Consider the following 13,745-nt stretch of genomic DNA (forward strand, 5'->3'; position numbering starts at 1 on the left):
GGAACTGGGACAAGATCCTTAAACTAGCAGCAGGACTAATCCTAATGTGAGATTGCATGACTGAAAAGTGGCCAAACATGTCTGAAATGTGGAATACGGTCTCTTTCCTTCAACTAGATCTATGCTTTGGAATTTATATCAAAACCAAAGCAGGATTTGGCTCCATTTTTCTAGCCATACTTATTCTGGAAAACAAAAACATGGATTTGACTGCCAGGCAAACTTGCTTATTTTATCGTCTTTATTTAAAACCATGGAAAATTATAGATTCCCACTTAAATTAATGAACTGTCATCAGTGTAAAATAGATCAGAATAAAGACTGGTTTGGATCCTGTGCTTCAGGGTTCATCCAGGCTTTGAATTTCTTTCATGGTTTCTTCAGCTCCTGTGGGTATCTTTTAATAACTCATTGTATCTCTTTCCTAGCTTTTTCCACAAGTCCCATCTAGAAAACAGGAGGCAATATAGACGAATCTTAGTGATTCGTACCTACTGGGATAGGCAGAGTGCACTTTTAAAAACAATTTAGTACAACCCAGAATAAAATCTGGGTCAGCCCTGAATCCTATCAAGGCTGACAGTTCCTCTAAGAGAAGACAAAGGGAGCATTTTCTCACTCTTAGGCTCTGTCCTATACACAAGTGGGTCAGACACAAGAAATTAATTTCTTTCCAGTTCCAAGTGTATCATGGCGCCTTGTGCCATAGCATCTTAGTCAATACCCGCTGCTTATGACAAATAGATTAGTATTCTGAAATGATTTCCATAATAATTTTCTGTTCACAGATATGAGTTCTTTAACTATTCTTTAGAGTGAATTAATTTTCTAATTCTGTATGTAATGGATACAAATCAAAAGAATGCTATACTCAGCTGCATATATTTTATATTTTACTGTACCTTTATCTCTGCTTTAGTGTATTTTAATTTAAAGTAGCTTTAGTCACTCTCAAAACAGGTTTTTTGCTATCTGTGAGATTCTGCATATAAAACAAACTTGGTTGGACTCTTAAAAATTAAGTGGTGGGCCATTATGTAGTCATAATGCTTGCTGAAAATAGAGAAAAATTTTGTAATAATTGTGCAGAGATAAATGTGGGAAGTAATTTTTTTTTTTTAAAGTCTCTTTTTTGATCCTCATATTTGAGAGGTCTCTGGGGACAAAAGTGGAAGATCTTCACTGAGATGACCATGACTTTGTTGTCCATTTTGGGGAAAAAAAAAAAAAAATAAGAAAAGTAGGTACTAATGAAAATTGCACACTGAGAATTTTGCCTGTTCCTTCTGTGTAAGATTCCACTGCTTTTTGGGGCATTCAGAAGTACCTACCTGTTGAAAAGAGAATGGAAGTTAGATTTCTCTCTGAATACAGATGGTTCATGGCCAGCCTTGTCATTCATTCTTCCACTTTATTTTACAGCAAGGTTTTATGAATATATGATCATTATTTTACATTACAAAAAGATAAATTTTAATTTCTGGTTTTGCATTTTACCAACAGCAATAAAAATTTTTACTCACCTATAATAGGCAAAAAAGAAAAAAAAAAACCCAAACACATTCAGCCTTTGAAGAAGCAGTCCTGACATGGCACATGGACTACAGAAAACAGTGAAAGGCGTGTCATAAAGCTTATCATAAACTATAATGGGCCACATTGCATTGCGCACTGCATTATGTTTTCATAGAATCATAGAATCACACAATCATTTAGGCTGGAAAAGATCATTAAAAAAAGAACATAGAGTCCAACCATAAACCTAATGCTGCCAAGTCCACTGCTAAACTACATCCCTAAGCGCCACATCTACACGTCTTTTAAATACCTCCAGGGGTGGTCACTCAACCACTTCCCTGGGCAGACTGTTCCAATGCTTGACAACCCTTTTAGTGAAGTAACTTTTCATAATATCCAAGCTAAACCTTCCCTGGCGCAACTTGAGGCTGTTTCCTCTCATCCTATCACTTGTTACCTGGGAGAAAAGACCGACACCCACCTGCCACAACCTCCTTTCAGGTAGTTGTAGAGAACGATAAAGTCTCCCCTCAGCCTGCTTTTCTCCAGGCTAAACAACCCCAGTTCCCTCAGCGGGGGACGGAGGACTTGTGCTCCAGACCCTTCACCAGCTTCGTTGCTCTTCTTTGGACACGCTCCAGCACCTCAATGTCTTTCTTGTAGTGAGGGGCCCAAAACTGAACACAGTATCCGAGATGTGGCCTCACCAGTGCCAAGTACAGGGGCACAATCACTTCCCTACTCCTGCTGGCCACACTATTTCTGATACAGGCCAGGATGCCATTGGCCTTCTTGGCCGCCTGGCCACACTGCCGGCTCATGTTCAGCCGGCTGTCAACCAGCCCCCCGAGGTCCTTTTCTGCCGGGCCGCTTTCCAGCCACTCTTCCCCAAGCCTGTAGCGCTGCATGGGGTTGTTGTGACCCAAGTGCAGGACCCGGCACTTGGCCTTGTTGAACCTCATACAGTTGGCCTGGGCCCATCGATCCAGCCTGTCCAGATCCCCCTTTAGAGCCTTCCTACCCTCGAGCAGATCAACACTCCTGCCCAGCTTGGTGTCATCTGCAAACTTACTGAGGGTGCACTCGGTCCCCTCATCCAGGTCATTGATAAAGATGTTAATCAGTGACACATTTTGCTATTTTAAATAATTGCATAGTACTGAGCAAAACCAAAATCAATGGGGAATAGTGGCAAAGTTCTTTTTAAAAATATCTTTTCTAAATTCATAGTTTTTAAACACAGTATGGTTAAGGATCTTCACTAACCTAAGTGGACAAAGCCTAGTCTTTAGTGTTTTCTAGAGAGACTAGCCAGCAGATAGATTGCAAGACAATATGTGTGGTTAGGAAGGTACTGCCATAGCTTTTCTTAGATGAAGTGAGATTTCAAGGTTGATGGAAATAAAATGGTTTTTTTTTTCTGTGCTAAAGCAAAGAAGAGACTGGCAATATATTAACTCTTATGTTACCTTTTAACAACTGTAGAATGACTAATTAGGGGAGGGGTAGAAGGAGGTAGAGGGTGGTTCTTCCTCCCCTTCAAAGTGAAAAAATAATGCAAACGCTTCTGCTTTGCTAGAAGTATTTTGGTCTGGTTTAGATTATGTATGTTGCACTTCCTCGTATGCTTTTGTGGAGTAGCAAGGCTTATGGAATTGAGAGTAGTGTAAGAATAAATCTTCACGGGCCTTTGCAAATGCTTTCATCTAAAAGACAATCAAATAAAAAGAACTATAATGGGACTAGTTCTGTTGCCTTGCCTTTTGTATATACTTCTCCAGAATAACAGCCCTTTATGATCATATTTTAAAAGAAGACGTTATCATGAAAAATTTGACTTAGTAAAACCAGTCACTGATTGATGAAGTTATGAACATGTATACAGATGGGTGAAGTTATGCATGTATACAAGTTTTATAAATGCTAATATAAGGATTGTTTATGCTCATGTATCTCCAGGGCTTGCTACGGCACTCCAAAGGAGAAGGCACTTTTTTAGTCTTACTGTTAATGAAACAGTAAAAATGGACACACACACCCCTCATAGATTATGACTACTTGAACTTTTCATAGTGTGACTTGTGCAGTCACACAATGCACATTAAATTAGATTGACTTAATTCTTGAAAGACAGAAGGATAGTCTTCAGGGGTGATGCATCCATATTACAAATAATTTATATGCAGACTGCATTCTTCCAGCGAATTGCTGGCACAAGCTGTAGCTAAGCAGAATTTGGGTGTCCTCAGCTGAAGCAGATTGGGTTTTGGTTTCCTTTAGTTGAGGATTATTGATGTTTTCTTCTATTCTCTGCTGCTGTTAGAAATGTGGTCTTTCATGTTAATGATGGCATAGTGTATTTCCAGAGGGAAAACTTGCTAATGCCTTTGACTTTAACCCAAAGCTAAACGGTTCCAAGTAGAAGGGTATTTGAGAGGTTTCAAACAAAACCAGTGGATAGAGACTGTACATTCATTCCTTTCCTACAAAGTGGTTATTTCTTCAATGTAGATAATGAAAGAAAACCAAATGTCTGTAAATAGGATTTTTAATGGATTAGAAAAAGAAGGTGATTTCCAATAAAAACCATGAAACCGAGAGGACTACTCCTGATTCTTGGATTGGTCAGTCAAGAGCACACAGTTGCACAACTTCAATTTTCAATAGAATCTAAATTCCCTGCTGATACCATTACAAGTTGACAGAGGAAAATGCTGGAGAACATTTTTGCTTTCAAAGTTTCTTAGTCAGATGAATGGGAAGCAAGAGAAAGAAAGATAATATTCCATTTGCCCAAGCTGATTTATCAGAACTAATGATAGTTTTAAAATTTTGCTAAAAAAAAATTTTTATACTCTCTAGAAAGGTAGTTCTGCTATTAGCTTCTTTTGGAAAAGGAGAGGTCAGCATGAACTCTGTTTTTACATAAGAACAGGAACAAACATTAGGGTCATAAAATTCTTAAGTTTGTTTCCGTCTCAGTAATAACAGCATTCTCTTTTATTTCAGTAGATACTATGGTTTGCCTGTATTTTTAATACTCCTCAAGTGTATGTATACCAATGCACGCAGCCTGGGGAACAAACAGGAGGAACTGGAGCTTTACGTCCAGTCAGAAAGTTATGATATCATAGGAATAACTGAAACATGGTGGGACAACTCACATGACTAGAGGATCATGTTGGATGGCTATAGGCTGTTTTGTAAAGACAGGCAGGGAAGAAGAGGAGTCATCATGTTCTATGTTGAGGAGAACACTGAATGTACAGAAGTCAACTATGGTGATTGTGGAAGCTCTGTCAAATGCCCCTGGGTCAAGGTCAGAGGGGTCGTCTCCAAGGAGGATCTTATAGTAGACATCTGCTACTGACCTCCAAACCAAGACAGTAAGGCCAACAGAGCAATATTTGGGTCACTTAAGAAAGCTTTGGGTCAACAGAACCTGTTTCTTATGGGTAACTTCAACTACCCAGACATTTGTTGTTAGAACAATACAGCAGCTCACATGTCATCCATCAAGTTCCTGGAATGCGTAGAGGACTGCTTCCTCATACAAATGTTAGATGTGCCAACCAGGAATGAGGCACTGCTGCACTTGCTACTCACAAACCAAAACAACCTTCTTTGTAATATCTTGGTTAGTGATAGCTTTGGCTGCAGTGATCACAATACTGTGGAGTCTGGGATCCTGCTGAGCGTGCTGAAGGTTAGTACTAAGAGAAGGGGTTTAGATTTTAGAAGAGAGAACTTCAGCTCGCTCAGAGCTCAACTGGGAGGGATTCCGTGGGAAGCTTCCATGGAGGATAAAGGAGCTAGTGAGTGCTGGGAGTTTTTCAAGAACGCTCTCCTGGAAGCACAAAAACACTTCATCACCTTTAAAGGTAAGGGAAGTAGGCAGAGCAAGAGACCCCCTTGGCTTAACTGCGAGCTTCTGAGTCTGCTCAAAACCAAAAGAGAAGCGTACCAGAGATGGAAAAGCGGATGAACACCCATTGAGAACTACAAGGGCATTGCCAGGGCATGCAGAGATGCAGTTAGAAAAGCAAAAGCTCAGCTCAAATTGAAATTGGACAGAGATGTCAAAAACTGCAAGAAAGGGTTCTTCAGGTATGTAAACAACAAGCAGAAACAGAAGGAAAATATTGGCCCGCTGTTAAACAGGAGAGGTGAATTAGTCACCAGCAATGGTGAAAAGGCAGAGGTTCTCAACACTTCCTTCACCTCTGCCATTACCAGCACTGTTGGACCCCAGGCCTTGGGAGCAAAAATCCAGGTTGATGCAAACACAGACCCACCGTCAGTGAAGGAAGAGTTGGTATGTGAACCATTACAGGAGCTTGACCCCTACAAATCGATGGGCCCTGACAATATCCACCTGACGGTGTTAAGAGAGCTGTCTGAGGTTGTTGCAAGGCCGCTCTCCATAATCTTTGAGAAGTCGTGGAGATTGGGGGACATCCCAGGAGGCTGGAAGAAGGCTAATGTCACCCCCATCTACAAGAAGGGCTTAAAGGAGGATCCAGGAAATTATAGGCCCATCAGTCTTACTTCAGTCCCTGGGAAAGTTATGGAACGAATCCCCCTGGGGCTATCACAAGTCAAATGAAGCACGTGATTGGGAAAAGCCAGTACGGATTCACCAAGGGCAAATTGTGCTTGACAAACCTGATCACCTTCTATAACAAAGTAACCTGCCCAGTTGATGTGGGGTGAGTGGTGGACGTTGTCTACCTGGATTTCTCCAAGACTTGCGGTACGGTTTCCCACAGCCTTCTCCTAGAGAAACTGATGCGTTTCAGTCTAGGCAAGTGGTCTGTGCAGTTTGTGGGGAGCTGGCTGACAGGCCGCGCCCAGAGGGTGGTGGTAAATAGGTCCTTTTCAAACTGGCAACCTGTCACAAGTGGGGCCGATATTGGGCCCAACGCTGTTTGATATCTTCATAAGATGATGGAATCAAGTGTACCCTGATGAATTTTGCCAATGATACTAAACTGGGGAACTGGATGCTTCGGAAGGGAGAGCAACCCTGCAGGAAGACCTAGATAGGCTGGAAGAGCGGGCTAACAAGAACCTTTTGCAGTTCAACAAAGACAAATAGAAGGTCTGGGAAAACCTGGGAAAACATAATCCAGGAGTGGAGCACAGGCTGGGATCTACCCGGCTGGGGAGCAGCTCTGTGGAAAGGGCCCTGGGGGTCCTGGTGGACAACAAGCTCAATATGAGTGAACAGCGTGCTGCTGTGGCAAAGAAAGCCAACAGGATGCTGGGCTGCATCAACAAGGGCATCACCAGCAGAGATAAAGAAGTCATTACCCCACTCTACTCAGCGCTTGTCAGGCCACACCTGGGATACTGTGTTTAGTTTTGGTCCCCGCTATGCAACAAAGATGTGGACATACTGGAGAGGGTCCAGAGAAGGGCCACAAAGATGATCAAAGGACTGGGAAGCCTGCCATATGAGGAAAGGCTGAGAGAACTGGGTTTGTTCAGCCTTGAGAAAAGAAGGCTTAGGGGAGACCTTATCACCATGTCCCGGGATTTAAAGGGTGGCTACAAAGGAGATGGGAAGTGGCTTTTTACAAGAAGTCACATGGAAAAGACAAGGGGTAATGGGTACAAGTTACTCCTGGGGAGATTCCGATTGGACACAAGAGGAAAATTTTTCACAATGAGAACAATCAGCCATTGGAATAATCTCCCCAGGGAAGTGGTGGATTCCCCAACACTGGACACTTAAGATTCGGCTGGAGAGGGTGCTGGGCCATCTTGTCTAGACCGTGCTTTTGCCAAGAAAGGTTGGACCGGATGATCCTTGATGTCCCTTCCAACCCGGTATTCTGTGATATCTCTGGATTGTTTATGTCATTTCTCTCCTGCAATTTTCTCCCACACATTTTAGTCTCCTTCAGAGTGAACAAAAGAGGAGCCCCTTCATTGTCCTCTAGCCATCTCGATGACACAGAGAAAACGTGGGGATCCGGTGGCTTTTTTACTTCAGTCTGTCTCCTTCTCAAGTCTTTTGTTCATTTGTTCAGAGGTTCATTGTCACCTGAGGACCTCCTCACACCCAGAGCTTCGCTCTTGGTCTTGCAAATTTTCTTGTACAGCCTTTCAGGATTCTGAGCATAACTCGGAACATAGCATTAACATTTATAAAACTTCTTGGTGATTATTCTCCCAATGCAAGTGCTATTGCATCTGACAAGGGGTATCTTAAGTTTCAATCTAATTTTAAAAGATAAAGATTAAGGGTTCAAGTCCAGTGATTAATTAATCATTGTTCCTTAGGAACCAGGACTGGTGATCTATTACATCTTCTGTAGGCAAATAAAGGACAATCTCAAATGGTGAGAAGCATCAGGTGTACATAATTTGCCAAAGCTGAGAGAAACTGAATGAAGTTGATTTGAAGGACAAATTAAAATGGAATAATGCAAGTGGGAGAGAGGCATTCTTTAGGACATAATTAGAGGAACAGCTGGCATAAATTGCACAACCTAGATAAAAGCCCATGCAAGGTCAGTGGTAATGAAAAAGAAGAAATTAGGGGGAAAAAAAGTAGCATGTAAGACAGTAAGAGCAATTAGTAATTGACTGTAAACTGAAAATCACTAAGAAATTAATAAGAAACTGAAGGCATCTGTTGGACAAACAACTACAGCTGACACGAATAAGCAAAGCTAATGTACCCATGTATGTACCTCACAATTCCCTTTTTTTCCCCTAAGGTACGTAATTTTTCCTATGAATGCCAGTGTTTCTATATACCCAAGAGGTTATGCACTAAGAAACACTCTAATAAGAAAAGACTGAAGCCAGATTAATACATATGAGCAATGTCTAATCCTGAGGTTCATTACAATGTGAGGGTGACTAACCATAGAACAAACTGTTAAGAAAAGCAACCAATTCTTCATCCTTTTTTTGTTTCAAATCAAGATATACCTGAGGCATGAAGAGAGAGATGATGCTCAAGAGATAAATCTGAAGCAAATACTATCAGGATAGCTGTTCATGGACAACTGGTCTGCATATGAACAAGTGTAAGAAATAAGCAATGTGCACTCCCTCGACCTGCTGGCCACGTTTCTTTGGATGCAGCCCAGGATACAGTTGGCCTTCTGGGCTGCGAGTGCACGTTGCTGGCTCATGTCCAGCTTTTCATCCACCAATACCCCCAAGTCCTTCTCGGCAGGGCTGCTCTCAATCCCTTCATCCCACAGCCTGTATTGATACCAGGGGTTGCCCTGACCCAGGTGCAGGACCTTACACTTGGCCTTGTTAAACCTGATGAGGTTCACAGAGGCCCACTTCTCGAGCACGTCCAGGTCCCTCTGAATGGCATCCCATCCCTCTGGCGTGTCAACCACACCACTCAGCTTGGTGTCGTCTGCAAACTTGCTGAGGGTGCACTCGATCCCACTGTCTATGGCATTGATGAAGATATTAAACAGTACCGGTCCCAGTACTTATTTTCCCAGTAATTTCCTTTTAAAATTTGTTTATTTATTAAATATCTCATAGCATTCTATCTCTACGGGTATTAGTCTAGTTCCACTTTTTTTTTTTTTACTTTTTGATTTTCATATTTCTTCTTTTTTTCCTCTGTCAGAGATTTTCAACCTTATCTGACTTTAAAATTGGTGTGTTTATTTGGGAAAGAAACAGAAATCAACCAGGAAACTTGTCTTGCCCTTTGTTCACCTCATCTGCCCCTTCAGGATCTGATCTTACCAGATAATTAGGTACCAGCAGCAGAAAAGCTCTCCAGACAAAATTTTAGAGCTGAAATCACTAACAATGTGGTGATGTAGTTATTTCATCCCTCCACAACTGGAGTTTGGGTTCAGATGTTTAAAAAGTAATTAGCCAGGAAATGGCAATAAGTCTCAGGTCTCTTTTGCTGTGCAAAGCTATGTTCCTGTAAATGAACACACAGGTGGATTCTCTACAACAAAAAGTGAAAAATACATCAGAAAATGAAACTTACAGCAATTCTTCTGAGATTCTCACAGACTTCTAACTCCAGTCCTGTAGGATGCCAGAGGAACCTTGCATCTTCCTTTGATCTTGTCCTTCACCTTTTGTGATACACATCAACACCTGAAAGCTCCACCTAATAAATTTTCTTGAAGGGGAGAGGAAGAAAGGAAGGTGCTTATTTATCTTCAGACTGATCACCAATTCCTCAGTGATCAGTGTTGTTCCAAAAATTATGCTAACACTCCCATTAAATGGAAATTATTTTTGTTGAACAGAAGCTGAAATGCCAATGGGTTAGAGAAGGAAGGTTAATCAGGTACAGTGGCATCCCAAGTTTTTCTTGACATTCTTAAGGTGTCAGGAAACAAAATGTTCATTTAATATGATACTGTGACCAGCCATTTTCATCGTAGACTGTCATTCCCAGAAACATAACTCCAGAACATGAAAGGCCTCAGGAGAGCAAATCTGCATGCAGTAGAGATGAGAATTTGTCTTACGGGATTTGATCTCCTACAATCACTACAGTTCATTTGTCTAAAATTAAATACACTATTACCCTTAGTATTTTGAATCACTAGTGACACCTGCAGTGGTCTCCTGTCTCTTCGATCATGCTAATATCATGGAGTCCATTTCCAAAATTGCAAAAATCATTAAAAAAAAAGTCACAGACAAGAAAGTAAAACAGTGGTAGAAATAGCTAGCTTTTGTTTTACTTCAAGTCTTTGTTTCCTTTGGTAAAATTGTGCCAGAAGTTTTGGACTGTAGTTGAGTCCACAGGCACCTATGTTTCCATGGGAATGCTTTGTTTGCTGAGCTTTTTATCAAGCAGCTACTAAAGGTAATGATGGCTCTTAGGCCACAGGATGCTCCTTGATTATTGCCAGATTCCTGGAAAATGAGGGTGATGTTGCTCCCCAGAAAAAAAGAGGAAAGGAGGAGGGGAGGGAGGGAGGGAGGGAAGGAGAGAAGGAGGGAAGGAGAGAGGGGAGGGGAGGGAAGGGAAGGAGAGAGGGAGGGAAGGAAGGGCTGGGATAGAGAGTGGCAGCTCCTCGCGGAGGCTGGTCCTTTCCTGCAGAAGGGATTGCTACCTTTTTTCTCCCTTCTCTTCTCCCACCTTTCCAAAATAGTCACAAGCAAACCCAACACTATTTCCCCCAGTTCCGGGTCCTTCCCTGTTCCACTCTCTCTGACCACAATTTCACCTGCAGCTCTGCCTCAGCTTTCTGTGTTCCCCATGACCTTTCCCAGCACAGTACATGATTTTGGATCAACTCTGTTTGCTCTGCCACCTACCACACTTCTCAGTGACGTCATTGCGATCCAAAATCCTATGCAAGCAGAGAGTACCTTGTGCTTGCTTTGATTTGTCATGACTGATCCATTCAGCTCAAATGGTAAATAGTGAACAAGACTCATCGTGCTGGTTTTTGCTATGCCCTAGGCATCTTTGTCTCTGTCTTCTCCAAAATCTGGGGCAATACTTGATGGTTCTGAGGAACGACAAATGATGATAATATTTAATAATTTCCTGAATAAATTATTTTAAACATTTACATTTAAAAATGAATGGACTCAGTGTAATCATGACATTCAAGAGTGTGCTGAAGGAGCAAGGAAAATGTTTAAACTTACCTAAATGTATGTTCATTGTATGCTAGCTCTGCCTCCTCTTGTCTTCTGAAGCTTTTGTGAAAATTAAAGTCAGAGTCCTATCATAAATTCTGTTCCTCTTCCTGAGAATTTATATTGCAAAACTAAAATCTCAGATTAATTTTTCTTTATCAAATGCTGAGGGTTTTGTTTCTGTTCAAACAACTGCTTGTGAGTTTTATGTTTAAAATTAATAAATTTTTGACTCATTAATCATTCTCCTAACATCATCTCTAAATTTGATCCTTTGTCCCTGGATTTTTTTTCTTGTCTCTGACTTTTACAGCAAACTGATAAAATCTATGTTGTAAATTACAGCATTGAACAGCAGTATCACATGCAATGGTACAATACACAAAAATCCATTAAAGTAATCAGTTCAACATTATTTACACTTTAAGGTCACATTGTCCAAGCTGATGAAACTACCTTAGAAAACCAGAGAGTTTGCTGTGTCTGGGAAATAAAAGAAATGACTAAAAATCCCATCTGGACTCTCTTGGAAGTTAACACAAGCTTTTTTCTTTTCTCCTTTTCAAATTCCATTTAAGGAACAAAAATGAAATCACTTCATGCTGTTTACATCCTTTATTTTTCTGTCTTCCCCCTCTTTCCCCCCTTTTTTTCATTATGGTCTGGGTTAAGGTTTCAGATTTATTTGCCAAGGTATTAGGTGTAATGAATTAGCATCCACTAAAGCTCTAAAAAGACCATCTGGATAACAGTAAATGTGAGTCAGTAGGTCCTAGCAGCTGGGACATGTATGTAAACCTCCTGCCTCTCTCCATTTATTTTTTACACTGTCTTTTTTGCTTTCAAAATATGCTACTGTTCCCTTAAATTAGTTACTAGTTTTTAACTCTCAGAAATGTCTCAGAAAAGTCTCAGAAATATTTAACACTCAGAAATGCTTGGTTTTCTTTAGTTATTTAAAGAGATTCTTTTTTTCTTAGTGACCATTTAGAGCATGTTATATCTTTAATGGAGTTTCACCATATCAGAAATTGTACTGATAAGTTACTGTGGTTTGCTTGCATGCTCCCGTGAAATGGGTGGACTGTTGTATAGCAGGAAATTGATTACACCTCACAGCAGTTCATGTGGTCCCACTTGCCTGCAAGTGGTTCTAGGACCTTCCTCACAGAAAGAGACTGTTTTGTCTTCAACAGTAAAAAAGTAAAAAATAGCTGAATGACTCCGCCCCCCCCCCCCAGTGAAAAACTATCAGAAATTATTGACTTCATATCCATGGGTTGTTTTCCCATTCATCCCTCACTCGTGTATGGGGAAAATTGTGATTTATCTCCAGTCCTCTCTATCAGAAAATACTATTTTAAAAACTATGGTGACATTTGACAGTCTTTTTGACTTCTTCTACATAAACCTTAAAGCTATTTTAATCAGAGATGAGGAACTGTGGTGTTCACGAGAAGCAGGTGGGGATTTGTAGAACAAGTTTGAGCAAACATGTTTCTGCCTGGTACTTTTCCACTGGATAACTGAAGAATCATAAGTTTGTAGTCCGAGTGTTAACTAGTACTACTGTGATTTTTTTAAGGAAAATTAATTCAGAGATCGATGGATAATGTTTGTGGGATGAGTTACCTGTGGCTCATCAGAGATCTTATCTTTGAGAGACCTTTTTACTCCCATGGGTCATATCCACACTTGAAGCTGCCTGCGTCTAATTCTTTTTAGGAAAAGAAACAAAAATCTCTTCAGTTCTTGAAGTACAGAAGGTTATTTGTCCCAGTGGAAACAGGAAAATCACTGGCATGGAAATATATCCTCTATTCTTTATGTACATTTGCAAATACATAGTTATTGTACAATATGAAAAAGTTGAGTTACTATTAAAAGGTCCGTATATTTTCTGGTCTGCAAAGACAATTTTTATGTCAACACCTATTAACAAATTATATATATTTTTTTTAATAGCTGACTAACTTTGTCTTTCCAACCTGATAGTCCTTTATTCTCTATGCATATCATGGATATATCTTTTTCATGATATTTTAGCAATAAAGCATCTACAAAATCATATTATCTTGGTATTTAGCCTTAAGAAATTACTGTTTCTGGGGAGTGAAGAGAAACTGAACTGTTTACAGTTCACATCCTGTTCTCCCCACCATATCTTTTAACTTGAAGCACCTGCTCACTGGACAAGCACATGGAATATTTCACAATAGACTTACAAGCTCCGTGAGACTCTTCTCTCTTTGATCCAGGTTGTTATTCTTTTGCCAGACAGATGTACAGTGCAGAGCCAACTGCAGGAGTGAACCACTTCAGAACCCAAACAGTGCCTCTATTATATTGCAGACAGGCATTATGTAAACGTAATTTGTGTTGGGTAATGAACAGCTGAGGTAGTAAGCAAAGCCAGGTGCAGAAATGGCGAGGCTGCAGAAAGCTATTTGCTTCGCCTAGGCTGCCTGGAAACTGTTTTGTGTTCAGACTGAAGCCATGTCAATGATTTATCAAAACGTTTAGAGTTGCATAATATAACTGCAATCCCAGCTTTTTGCTTTTGAAGTACTTGCTTGAGTGATATCTCCACAGTCACACGCTGCAGGCATGAAACT

At 40.6% G+C, this 13,745-nt stretch overlaps 1 long non-coding RNA gene across 1 annotated transcript; it reads right to left on the minus strand.

Annotated features, from left to right (window-relative positions):
- Positions 1-235: 235 nt before the first annotated feature.
- LOC143172844 (uncharacterized) lies at positions 236-13,534 on the minus strand. Its single transcript, XR_012997418.1, has 4 exons — positions 13,356-13,534; positions 10,801-10,997; positions 9,509-9,646; positions 236-447 (listed from the first exon to the last, which is right to left on the minus strand). It is a non-coding gene; the product is annotated as an uncharacterized LOC143172844 (long non-coding RNA).
- Between the last annotated feature and the right edge of the window lie 211 nt (positions 13,535-13,745).

This window comes from Aptenodytes patagonicus, chromosome Z, assembly GCF_965638725.1.
Source record: "Aptenodytes patagonicus chromosome Z, bAptPat1.pri.cur, whole genome shotgun sequence".
Lineage (NCBI taxonomy): Eukaryota > Metazoa > Chordata > Aves > Sphenisciformes > Spheniscidae > Aptenodytes > Aptenodytes patagonicus.